This window comes from Marmota marmota, unplaced genomic scaffold (genome assembly GCF_001458135.2).
Source record: "Marmota marmota marmota unplaced genomic scaffold, marMar, whole genome shotgun sequence".
NCBI classification, from domain to species: Eukaryota; Metazoa; Chordata; class Mammalia; order Rodentia; family Sciuridae; genus Marmota; species Marmota marmota.
The window spans coordinates 18371288-18385064 of record NW_026000093.1 but is presented as its reverse complement, the minus strand read 5'-3'; the positions used below and the strand labels follow the sequence as shown (position 1 = coordinate 18385064).

Below are 13777 nucleotides of genomic sequence, written 5' to 3'. Positions count from 1 at the left end.
CAGTGAGTTCTGGGAGGAGCTGGTAGGATGAGACCAGGAGGCCTGTGTTTCCCCAGCAGGAGGTGTCAGTCTCAGCCCTCGTCATCTCTTTGGTACACAGGCAAGGCTGGGTAAATGGTAGAGTGACCACAAAGTCATGATACTGGGTCTAGGATGCCCCCGGCTGTGAGGGCCATTCATTCTCTGGAATGTTTAGAGGTGGTCCTAACATAGAGCCCAAAAGCCTGAGAAAATGTTCTTTGGATCATCCATTGGCTTCACCTGTGTATATAAAATACACTCCTGTCCTTATGTGTACCATACATTAACTCAGCCTCCAACACCCTGTTTAAGAGATACTATTATTGCCTGCACTGTACAGAGGTGCAGAGATACTAACCACCTTGCACAATACCGTAACGGTTAGTAGGAGAGTATACTAGATGGAGAGTATGGTGGAAAGCATCGACATCCTGTCTTAGCTCTGAGATATTAAGATGGTCTCTGAAAGCTTCAGTCAGGGGCAATGACCACGTGGACAAACCTTGGAATCACAGCCACCTGGCCCACACACCATGTGTCTGTTACTAGCTGGGTGCCCTTTGTCTTTGTCTTAGACGATGTGGGCTGCAGATTCCTCCTCTGTAAAATGAGGACAAAAACAGGGCTATTCTTAAGGGGTTTGAAGGTTAAACAGGTTATGTATTTCATGTGCCCTCCTAAATGTTATCTGTGATTATTATCTACCAAATGGTGGCCCTTCCTATTTTGTATAGAGTTGTCTGTCAGTATCAGTATCTGTTGTCTCTCAGGATCCCCTCTGGATAGCAGATACTCAGATGCTCAATACCCTTATATAAAACAACAGTATTTTCATATAACCTGCACATATCTTCCCTCATATGCTAAATAATCTCTAGATTACCTTAATATATAATACAAACAATGTTAAATATACTGTGTTGTTGAGGAGATAATGATAAGAAAAATCTCTATACACGTTTTGCACAGATGTGATCTTTAAAAAAAATTTTTTTTGACCCACAATTCATTGAATCCAAGCCTGCAGAGCCTATAGATACAGAGGGCTGACTGGACTGATTGTAGGAATGACATGGGTAAGGAATGGGAGAGTGCTTTTCTAAGTTTTCTATGCTGTTCAACTATTACTATTTTTGTTCTTATTCAACATGGACTGACTGCAAGTGGTGCGTGGGAGGTCTGTGAATCAACAACTTCGGCAGGTAGTTGGCAAGTGGAGGAAACTGTGATCTGGGATGAGTTCAGGGAAGGCTAATGAGTAACAGTGATTCCAGACTGAACATGAAAGACACCCCAGAAGAACTTCAATGTCATGCTCTGCAGAGGACGGAATCAGAAAAGGCTTGATTTAAAAATGCATTGCTGAACAGGATATAGAAAATACATTCGTTCGATGCAGGTTGAATCTCTACCCCTTACTGGGAATTGTGCTGATTTACAACCACAAATAAGATGTAGTCAGGGTACCTAGGGAATGACTTTGGGGTAAGACTTTAACTGGGATGGGGGGAATTTGGAAGGGCATTTTGAGAAGAGAAAATAGGATGACCAAAGACATAGGCATGAAGAATGATAAGCAAGCTTTATAAAACATCCAGCAGTTCTGTGTGGCTGGTGTGACATTTGTAGAGTAATGGAAAGTGAATCCAGAAAAAGGATGTAGGGCTGTGCTGGGCCGTCTTAAGTCTTTGAAAGGTAATAGGGAGCCACAGAAGGGTCATAATATTCTTGTGGCCACATGAAGGCCACTCTCGACTATGAATTCTCATTAGTGTAACTTAACTAGGGATAGAGATCGAGTCTTCAATATAGAAGATCTTCTGTGCCAAGAAGATCCTACTCAAAATCTTTTCAGGGCAGGAAAATGTACATTCAATCTTTGAGAGTGATATTAAGTCAATTGCAATACATGAGACATTTGCAGACTTGGTACACGCACGGCACAAACCCATGGCCGCACACTCACACACATACCAGTAGACTGCATTGTAAAGTCAGTTTTGCACTTGGAGGTATGTACGTGTGTCATTTTCTTTTAGTTTCAAAATTTAATGTGTCACTATATAAAATTCAAGAATAAACGTATATGGCAGGGTAATTGTTCAAGAATTAAAAGATATGCCAACAGAACTCTAGCAGGCTTTATTTTGTGACATTTGGGGCTTTTGTCTCTGCAGTGTTTCCTTGTGGTGAAAGAGGTAGATTAAAGATCATCGCAAATCAAAGCGATGCTTTCAACCTCCTAAATGAATGCTAGCTTGTCTTTTTTTCCACTTTTCACACATTTGCATAGATCTGTCAACTGAACTCTGAATTCTTTTAAGAGCAATGCTTAATACAAAGTTATGAACACCCGCGTACCACAAAATTGCTTTGCCCCTCTCTTCCTCGGTTCACATCCCCATGCCCTTACCCTCACCCTCTCAGGAGCACATTCCTCTCTGAAGATGGAGAAGGAGCTTACAGAGGTGGAACCAGAGCCTTAAAGACAAACCAGTGGCTGCCAAACTGAGTAGAACTCCCAAAAAGAAACTTAACACACCCTGATGCTGACCTTTCCTGTGTTTCTGTGTTTAACTGCCTATTGGCTGGTAGTTGGAGTGTTTTCAGAGTTGCCTAGTGAAACACTGGAATTATCTTCTGGCTGGGGCTGGGTAGTCAGGTATGCATTCCCTGGGGCAGATCGGCCCTTGGCTTTGACAGGGTTAAAAGGCCTGGGCTAGAGAGAGCCCTCTGCAGAGGGAGGATGGACACCAAGGGGCTCATGCTGCTCATCTGTCATCTGCTTCAACTGTCATTTTTGGATATTCGCAGTGATCCAGTGGTTCCTGTGATTCTGATTGGCTGCTAGCTCTGTTCTAATGTATTGTCTAGCACAGTCAGGTTTGCAAGATGTATCAGCTCTGCTTGCAGTTAGGCTACTAACCACAACTGTCAAAGTCTTCAAAAAAAAAAAATACAAAACCCTGGGGCAAGAGGGATCTTGAATTGGTATATGTTTTGTTGCCTGTGTTTTTATTCTGAATTAATATCACAGATCAGGCCAACAGTTAAACAGCACATCTGCCTAGGGTTTGTTGTAGCAACTCACAATATGTTTTTATTCATTATTGCTTTAATTATGGCTCAGAATTCTTTTGACTCTCTTTCAGCTAACAGGTGGTTTTCTGACCATGATAAATGCTAAATGCTATGGAGGATAAGGCAGTTAGGCATTGTTTTCCTAGCTGTGGTTACACCTAGGCCCCAGGCAGCTTCTGATTTAGCAGTTTACAACAGATTGGAATTCCTGGGGGATTTCATTTAACCCTTAGTTTTTCCCAACCTGTTTTCAATGCACTGCTGGGTAGGGGCTCCCCATTACACCCAGCTGCGCAGCAGATGTACTTTTTGTATCCTGGGAGGTAGCGGGAGGGTTGAGGGTAGGTCAAAAAGTTAATATGTCAATGTTCTGAAGGGTGATGGGAGTAAAAACTTGGTGATATTAAAGATGATTTGAATTTAGATTTTTTAAGAATAAAAGCATTCTTTTATATATCTGCAATAGATGATAACAATTAAATAAGTCACACATGAATCATTGAAATTAGAGTGAGGGCAAAGACCTATTAGATCATCCAACCAATTCCCCAGCGAACACAGAATTATTCCCCACAGGGTTTCAGGGGTGCTTTGTACAGTCTCTTTTGAAATACTGGAGCAATTGGGGCCCTCAATTATTTCCTGAGAGAGATGCTTTCTCTTATAAAGGACCACACTGTTTTCCTCCTTTGGCTGATATTTAAGCTAAAAAAAAAATATGTCTATATGGTGCATGCAAAATCATTTGCACAAGGAGACTGACTGGAGGTAGAAATTATACCTACAGGTCTACTAGAAAATGGCATGCTTGCACTTGACATTCTTCTGGCACTCTTATTTATGGTTTTTGCACTTGAATTTGCATACTCCTTGGAGGCGGCTGTAGTTCTGAAATATTCTTTGGAGACCTCCCTCTTTTGGACATAACTATCATCCATGGGTCGGGGTAACATTGCATCTCTGAACATGAAATTAGGGGAACACAGGCTATGGAATAATTTCTGTTTAGACTGTCCATGTTTTCAGGGTAAAGAACACTCAGTCATCCAGGAAATAGCAACTGCTTAGCATTCCTCTCTCTTAGGAACAGACTGGTATTGTCTTTTCCTGGGCTGTTTGCATTGGACAGGCTACTGATTGTGTGCACATGACGCACATGATGGGGGTGGTGGTGTCCAGGACAGACACTCCACCCCAAATATTCAGTAATCAGGGGCCTGGAGCTGCAGAGCCAGTCTGGTGTGGTGTGTGCGTGTGCACAGGGTGTTGGTGGGGGGGGGGAGTTGTGGTGGGGTGGGGTGGGGTGTGCGGGAACAGAAAAAACTTCCTGCTAAGTTGCTGTGCTTTGTGTCAGACAGCCTTTAAAGGAAAGTTTTCAGTTCTATGAGGTCAGATTTTAAGATTTCTAAGAGGCCAGTTGCAGACACTGAAAGGGATGAATTGCAGATTTTTAAGAACTCTCACAGAATGCTGTGATAGGAACACCTCCCATCCCATCCCCCTCACCCTGCCTTCCAGAGTGGTCAATGTGCAGGCAATGAACTTGAAAATGAAGAACAAAGAATCAAGCTTCCTGTCTTGGAGGGGCTCATGAATAGGTGAGGCAGGCAGGCGTGGAAATAATTTGGAAGCATTAAGGGCTATGACATGGAGGGGGTGGGGAGGCCAGGAGACACAGGGGAATGGTTACCAAACAAGCCTGGGACTTGGAAACTTTCTAGGGGAGCTGGACAGGAAGCATGATACCAGGAAAAGTGGAGGGAAGTTTTCAAACAAGAGAGGATTAGCAGAGGCAGGAAAAGCTTTCAAGTTGGGTGGGGAGTCCATGCCAGTTCCCACAGTCTATAGGAAGGAACTCACTGTCCTCATTTTGCAAGTGAGAAGAAGCAAGGTGGCCACTCACACAGCCAATGGGAGAGCCTAGATGCAAAACAGGTCCTTCTTAACATACTGCCCATGCTCTTCAGGAAAAAAAAAAACAAAACAAAGGATGTCAGAGTATAAGTTCAAGGTTTGCATCATTTCCTGAAGCAAACAGGTACCCATAGGAATAGCAGAGCTGAGGGGAACTTCTACTGGACCAGGACTTTCTGTCATCCACCTTGTACCAGACAGAGGCAGGGCTGTGCCTCTGATTACAGGAGAGAAGAAATTGGTTCCTGCAGAGTTTATCAGCTCTGATAATTACTCTGGATGACTCAAGCTGTGGCAAAATCAAGGGCCTTCTGCAGACTGACCGTCCTGAGTCAGCTGGGGCTGTGGGAGCCACAGTGGGCCTGTGGTCATGGTCAAGGAAAATATGTAGCTTTGTGGTCATGTATTTCCAACAGGCATGTGAAATATGGGGAAGCTGTGGGAGTATTCTATAACTCAGAAATGGGAGAAGGGTGAGAAGGACAGAGTGGCAGAAGCAGAAGACAAGCAACTGGACATGTGGGATGGATACGGATGTTGGGCTCTCCTTGTCATGTGGACATTATTTCCACTGGTATGATGTTCCTGCCTATTTCCCCATGCCTTAGTCACTCGTACTCTGCTATTTCTGTGGAAACTGCTCAACTCTGCCATTAAAGTAAAAAAGCAACCTGCCTACCTGTAAAAAAACTGAGTGTGGCTGTGCTCTAGTAAAATTTTGTGGTACTTTCTTAACCCTTTTTAGGTGCTGTAACAAAATACCATAAACCAGGTGGCTTATAAACAATAGAAGTTTATTTCTGACTATTGTGGAGGCTGGGAAGTCCAAGATCAAGGGGTTGGCAGATTTGCATTCTGGTGAGAGTTCACGTCTTGATTCATAGATGGTCATGTTCTTCTCAATATGGAAGAGGCAAGGCAACCCTTTAGGGTCTCTTATAAGGCATTAATCCCATTCATGAAGGTGTGCCTTCACAATCCAATCAAGTCCAAAGCCTAGCTCCTAATACCAGCCCATTAGTGTTGAGGTTTTCAATATGTTCTTCCATGTAGGATGGAATTACTTCCTGATAAACTCATTGTGAGTTGAAATCATAAGTTGGAAATATATTTAGTATATCTGACCTACCACCAAACATCATGGCTTAGTACTGCCCACCTTAAATGTTCTCAGAATATTTATATTCACTTACAGTTGAGTGAATTACCTAACATAAAGCCTAGTGTATAACAAAGTGTGGACTATCTCATGTAATTTATTGACTACTTGACTAAACATGGGAAACAGATGTTTGTATGGTTAGATTTTCACTCCATTGAAAAGTTAAAAAATCTTAAGTTGAACCATCAGAAACTGGGGACTGTTTGTACCTTACATGAAAAGGTTAAATGACATAATATGGGAAAAAAGCAGTGCCTGATGTTTTGTCATACAAGTATTTAGTAAATGTTCCTTTTCTGTTTTGTGCTTGGAATCTGCACCAATAAGGCCGAGGTTGACTTTGGTGGAAATGGAGGTGCTGTAAACTTTTCTCCTGAGACATAGTCCACCCATAATTCAACCTGGCAAAAATCCTCTTGCTTATGGTGAAAAGGTATAGAGAGAAAAATTGTGAAAGTGTACTATGGAAATAAACTAGTGGCTCCCATCAGAAAATTCAGGCTGTGCCCACCTGACCTGGGGGATCATCTCGAGTGTGTCAATGCCTGTCTTAATAACATACATAGAGGATCTGTGTAATCCTATTCCTGCCTTGAATAAATGTGGACATTTATCTGGCTTTTAATCCCATCTTGAAAAATGGATTCAGCTCCACAAAATACGTGAGAGAAACGAGAAATGTATATTTAACTGAAGATACAGAGGAAAGTCAGGAGGGAGAATCCATAATGCATTCCATAGTGCAAAAACACAAAGCTACCTTCCATTAGATTTTTTTTATTCTGTTAGATCTCTCTCTCTCTTCCTTCTTTCCCTTCCTCCCTCCCTTCTTTCTTCCATCCCTCCTCTATCTTGATCTCTTTTGCAGGGCCTCACACATGCTAAGCAAGTTCTTTGCCACCGAGCCACGTCCCCAGCTCTTGCCAGTATTTTTGGTCTTCCTCTCTTGTCTTGCCTCAAAGTCCTGTCTATTTTCCTGAGCAATTCAGCTCAGCATTTTCTGTTCTTTCCCAGAATATCCTGCTGGGATTATGTTCCTTCTAAGTGTTCATCTTTCAGACGTTCCTTTCTTAATTGTAGATGAGCAGTAAACTGTTCAATTTTTGTTTTACCAAAATATTATTCTTTTTCTTTTTTTGTTTCATTATGAAAAAGTCTTTAAGAAAAATTAATAGATCCATAATTCAAAGAGAAACATTTCTCATTCTAGTTTTTTTTCATTTTAAATCTTGTAGGTTAAGTTTAAACTATTTTTAAAGTTCGTTTTAGGAACAAAAACGCAATGCTAATCCTGTAGGGATTGGTCAGACCTTGATTTAAAACTTTCTTTGTATTATGATTTCCTTTTGAATGTATTTTAATAAGTGAATCTTGCTAAATTTTTAAACTATTGTGTGTATGTGTGTTTGTGTGTGTGTGTGCGGAGGATTGAACCCAGGACCTACATGTGGATTTTTGCAGTACACCCATGTGAACACTGCGCAGATGCACTCTTTTCGACAATATGTATATATCCCTAGGGTTAGGGGTATAGCTCAGTGCTAGAGCATGGGCCTCTCATGTGCTGCAAAAGATCCATATTTTTTGTAGGTGAGGGTTACTGGGGATTGAACTCAGGGGTACTCAATCACTGAGTCACATCCCCAGCCCTATTTTGTATTTTTTATTTCGAGACAGGATCTCACTGAGTTGCTTAGAGGCTTGCTTTTGCTGAGTCTGCCTTTGAACTTGAGATCTCCTGTCTCAGACTCCAGAGCCACTGGGATTATAGACCATGCCACCGTGCCCAGCTCAAAGATCCACATTTGACATACTTTAACTATTTTAACTCAAATAACATCACTCTGAAGTATACTACCAAAATATTAATCAAGAAAAGCAGAAGAAAATAGATTTTAGTTTATTCAATCTCACATACTAGAAGAAAAGTTTGCATGAGAAAGCACCAAAGAGGTAATTTTTTTTTTTTAATTCCAAATATCACAAACTCTTGGTGCAAAATGGATCCCACAGATTCCTCTATTTATAAATTGCTTTTCACTACTTGTTGGCTGCCTGTGAAAATTTGATTGAAATAATTCAAAAGTTCCTACAAAACTAGTCTTCTCCACCCATGCTGTTCTGACTGATGTAGCCAGCCCATAATAGCCCCTCACTACATGACTCCAGTATGGTGGCCTAGGCCTCCGACACCTCTAACCTTCCATCATCTGGTTGCTGTAATCCCCACTGCTGGCCCCTGTTGTGGAATTTGGGAACAGTTCTATGTGTCTGTGTTGTATGATGGCCCTGTATCTTGACATAGCCTCCACAGCTTATTTGTAGTAGCAAATTGAACATCTGCTTTGCCTATCATTACTCCATCAGGGCTAGTCTCAGAATGGACACTCACCATGTTGAGTGACGTTGTAGATATTGTTCTCAGTTGCTTTGTAGGCCAGCTCCCCCACCCCGACTCCATATGGATACAGCAGCTAGTGGTGCTCTGTACATGAACTCACCATCTCCATGTCTACAGTTATACATACCTGGAGACGAACTGAGGCCTCTCCCAAATGGTCAGTGGGGAAACTGTGGCCACCACTGAGGCAGCTGAACTTCTCAAAGCCTCCATAGCCTGCCTAGTAGGCACCAGACCTCATCATCTCCAGCCCTGCCCACCTCACAATGCCATTGTAGTTCCAGTCTCTGCCTGGACAGTCATAGGGCCCTGGCCACTGCACCGACATAACTTTAGAGGCAGATCAGAGGATGAGTTAACTTCCTCCTGACTGCTTTTAAACACTTCCATATACCTATGCCCTAATCTCTCCTGTGCTTCTCAGCTAACCTGTGAGGCAAACTGTACTAGGACTCCCCTGTAGTCTTGCCTTTAGGGTCCACAGGTAACGTTGATCCTATTTGGCTTGATTTCCAGTCCTTAGAAGAACTGAACAATTTCTTCCTTTGTGCATCCAAATGGGACTCCCTGAAGCTACATGATGCTGTCATTGGTAGTGTCAGAGCTGGTGGGACCACTGTGCTTCAACACCCAATCCACCTCAGTTCTGTGTGACTGGAACATCTCAAAGGACCAGTGTCCTATGTTTTTGCTGTCTTTTCAGGGCCATTTTATTTTTTTTTAACATATCTTCTGATTCAAGTTCAACAAAAGCCTCACCACTCTGTCTGCCTTCTCTAGTGTAAAAAAAATGGACCCCAGGACCCCAGTGTGAATTGTGCAGTCAGAAAGTTCTGCATGTCCTGAATTGAGCAGTGACAGGACAGGCCATGGAGCTTGACCTCACCTCCTTTATGGACAATTGACAGGGCAGATGTCACACAAGCTTGGGCACAGATTACTGTGGCTTATGGAATAATCATGGAACCTTCAGTGGAAGACTCTTATATTAGGTAAAAAATTGTCCTCTGAGGAAGGAAGAGCTGATTTTTAATTTTATCAAGCAGCATAGCTTGGGCCAGAGAAGCCCAAATTCTCCCTGATGCTCCAATATGCAGAGGGCTCTGGGAAAGTCCAGGTGCTTCTTCTTTTTGTTCTTAACCTCCTAAATAAGACATGGTGCAGTCCTGCTTCCAAGATGGAGCCAGAAGAATGCTATTTTCTTTTCTTTCTTTCTTCTTTGGTACTGGGGATTGAACACCGGGGCGCTTGACCACTGAACATCACCTCCAGGCCTTTTGATTTTTTGAGACAAAGTCTCATTAAGTTCCGGAGCCTGGCCTTGAACTTGTAATCCTCCTTCTTCAGCCTCCTGAGTTGCTGGGATTATAGGTGTGCACCACTGCACCTGGCATATTTTCTACCATTCTTGAGAGAATACTTCCGATGCCATTCTAGGTTGACAGTTAATTTTCTCTCAGCCTTTGATGACACAATTCCACTGCCTTTTGGCTTCATACTTTCTGGTGGAAGTCTGCTTTCAAACTATTGTTATTTTGTGGCAGATGCTTTGTGTTTTCTCTCCCTACATTTTTTTTTTTTTTTTTTTGTTTAACTTGGTGCATGTGACACTCTGTAAGAGGGGCAGGGTCCTTCTACTGTGGGTTTACTGGGAGGCCTCAGGTAATGATCTCAGTTTACTCTTTTCTGCCATGGTCCTCCTCTACTGAACATCACAAACTAACAATGTAGTCTTGCTTCACTTGCATTTCCCTCCTGCGGTTTCTCCCTTCTTACCTGACTTCCTACTATCCCGTGAATTCTCATTTGCCTGCCCACCCTAGGATAGCTTCCCATCCTATGAGCTTTACTATTAAGTAAGACCTTTCTCTGAGAGGTAGATCACCATAGTGACTAGTGATGGAAGATTGGAGTCAGACACTGATTCAGTTCCTCTTACTGGCACTGAAGAGCCTTGTGAACTTGAATAAACTCTTCATAAGCACTCAGGCTTCACTGGGTGAAAGATACAGCTCTCTTATTGATGTTTCCTCCTTAATTGGAGTAGGGCAGCTTAGGGTGAATATATACCTGACAGCGTTGATTTGAAGTCCAGTATCCATTGCGTAATTCCACTTTTTAATGTCCTGTGCCATATGAATGTGATCAGACAGAGGTACAAGCAACGTTGTGAGCAAATGTTTTGTCCAACAATAATTCTGATGTGACTAGTTAGGGAATGGGCACACCGTGTGGAACGGGAATTCCTTACCATGCCTGTTTCCGGGGGGAGGGCCTTCGCGGCAGTCACACAGGTTCTTCCACCACTGGGCTGCTCTCGCCCACAGGAAGAGGCGGGGCCTGCGACAGCATCAGGTTCCGGCCGCACGGTGTCCACTAAGCGCCCCAGGCAGAGGCTGCGTTAGACCACTTCGCCGTTTAACGGGGTGTCTGTGTTTTATCTGCCTGACTCCTAGGTTGATCGAACATGGAACAGAGCTTGCCCAGGACCCGCCGGCCCGGAAGGGCCTCCACCTCCCACTCCAAGAAGCAGGGATGGCGGTGCCTAGCCCGGGGTGAAGCCCCTTCAGCCCCAGGCAGAAGCCCGGGGCCTCCCCCAGGCGTGGCCCAGGGTCCGCACTGTCAGAGCCACTGCTGCAGCGTCTGGGTGGAGGCCTAGTTGCCGGGAGGCTGGAGAACCCTAGCCCTGCCCAGGCGAGGGACCCGAAGTGGGAGGGCTGCGCTTCTTTCCGCTGGGTAACCACTGCCACTGCCCGTGGGACAGATAGAGGGGCAGGACTCTGCGNTTTCCATTGGAGCTATGGAAAATTGTCCTTTGGCTTGTTTTGCAAGTTGGATATTTTTTTCCTAGTCCACCCTTTCACTGCAAAGTGAGCCTCTTTGAAAGTTTAAGCATTATTTAAGTCTCAGGTTTACCCCTTCTCTTTGTGCAGGCTCCAAAGACCGTAGTTCCCAGAGCAATCATGAAAGGTTTCTTAAAGGTTCGTACAATAAATATTTTAGGCTTGTGGGCCATATGGGGGTCAATTGCAACCTCTTAAATCTACCATTGTAGCACAAAAGCAGACATAGACCATTTGTAAATAAATGGGCATGATGACCATGCATAATGAATAGGCATGGCCATGTGTCAATAAAACTTTATTTATAAAAATAGGTGCTTGGCCTGAGTGCTATTTTGCCAACACTGTTCTAGAATTCTGGTATTAGTGTTTCCTGAATAGCATCAACTCTTATTTTTCTGGGGGAGGAGGAAGGTACATGGTTAATTTTGTTTTGTTTTACTTTTTATATTTCTGGAAATTTTCTTTATTATCTTGAAAGTTAATAAACTCATTTGACACATTTAACATTTCAATTTATCCAACATCTCAGTGTTTTGCAATGGAAGGATTTTAAAAAATATATCTTCTATCGTTCCTGTAGCAAAATCCCACAATTTCTCTTCCCTCTTTAGTTGATATATGAGCTCAACAAAAACTCATAAGTTAGCTAAATGATAGCCATCTGATTTTCCTTAAGCATCTCTTGAGTTCTTTAACATCTTGTCATAACAATTTATAGTTTCTTTTGCCTCTGAGAATTTATAGTCTCAAAATAGCAAGATTTCCAATGATAAATGCTAAGATTCTGACTTCTTTTCTGTTATGTCAGAGGATGGAGTATAGACAGTCCCCACCTGACTTAATGATGATTAGACTTATGAGCTTTCAATTTTATAATGGGTGTGAAAGCATACCTGAGCAATTATTCAGTTTTTCCACTTTCAGTACAGTATTCAAAAAACTAACTACATGAGATAGTCAAAACCTTATGAAATTGTGGGGAAAATAAGAATTTTATAAGATACTCATTATTCAAATATGACATAAACTGAAATGTGGCATGGCTTAGAGGGGATGATGTAATTTAAGGAAAGGGAATGCATTTGATTTTAGTGCATGGAATATCCTCCTTTAGGCAACAGAGGTTTGATGACACATGGTCCAGTTGCTATATTGAGATTTTTTAAAAACAGCTTTATTGAGATAACATTAACATATGAAAATTCTATATATTTCAGATGCACAACTTGATGTTATGATATACGTATACATTTTGAAATGATCACCATGATGAAGCTAATTAGCATAACCATTACCTCTAATTATTACTTTGTGTGTGTGTGTGAGAGAGAGATAGATAGAGAGAGAGAGAGAGAGAGAGAGAGAGAGAGAAGGTATGTGGGGGAGAGAGATATGATGGACTTTTCAGTGAGAACAATCAGTGCTATAGTGTGTTGTATTTATGCAGCATCAGTAGTATTGTAAACATGTTTTCCAAGTTTAAAGTTTTAGAGTCAACCTACATTGACACAGCAAGGAAGGCCCAGCTATCATTAAGGAAAATGGTGAATCTTACAAATCTGGGAGTTTCAGAGGTCTGCACACAGCTGCCTGTGGCTGGGAGGACAAAACCCTCCAGGAGTAATCTTGTCTCTGTCTTAGTAGTAGTATGAGGGGTGAGAGTTTGAGGGAGAATTTATGTTTTAAAAGTTTTGGTATGTTCTAAGACTTTTAAAACTCTCTGAATCTTTTTTTTTTTTTTTTTTTTTTTNCCCATATGGCCCACAAGCCTAAAATATCGATTGTATGAACCTTTAAGAAACCATTCATGGTTGTTCAGGGAAATACTGTCTTTAGAGCCTGCACAAACAGGTGGGGTAAACCTGAGACTTAAACAATGCTTTGCAGTGAAAGGGTGTCCCTCATGAAAGCAGGCACATAGTTAGTAACTTCTCAAGAAGACCATTGTTATTGTTTGGATACAAGGTGTCCCCCTCAAACTCCAGTGTTACTACAGGAATATCAAAGTCAAAACAATTAGATTGTGAGAGCTGTAACCTAATCATTCCATCTAGTTTGAATGGACTCAGTAGTGGTTAACTGTAGGCAGGAGGGGCATGACTGGAGGGGGTGGGTCATGGGAGTGTCCCCCCCCCCCCCCTTCCTTGCTGCCATGTGGAGGAGTAGCTTCCCTCCTCCAAGCTCTCTGCCATGATGTTTTGCCTCACCTTGGGCCTAGAATAATGGCGTTGTCTATCTATGGATGGAGACATCGGAAACCAAGAACCAACCCATCCTTTTTTGCCTCTAAGTTGTTCTAGTTAGATGATACAAAAGCTGACTAAAACAACCATCATTATTGTTTTTATCATT

At 42.4% G+C, this 13777-nt stretch overlaps 1 pseudogene; it reads right to left on the bottom strand.

Annotated features, from left to right (window-relative positions):
• Positions 1–8196: 8196 nt before the first annotated feature.
• LOC107142273 lies at positions 8197–10076 on the bottom strand (annotated as a pseudogene).
• Positions 10077–13777: the final 3701 nt, after the last annotated feature.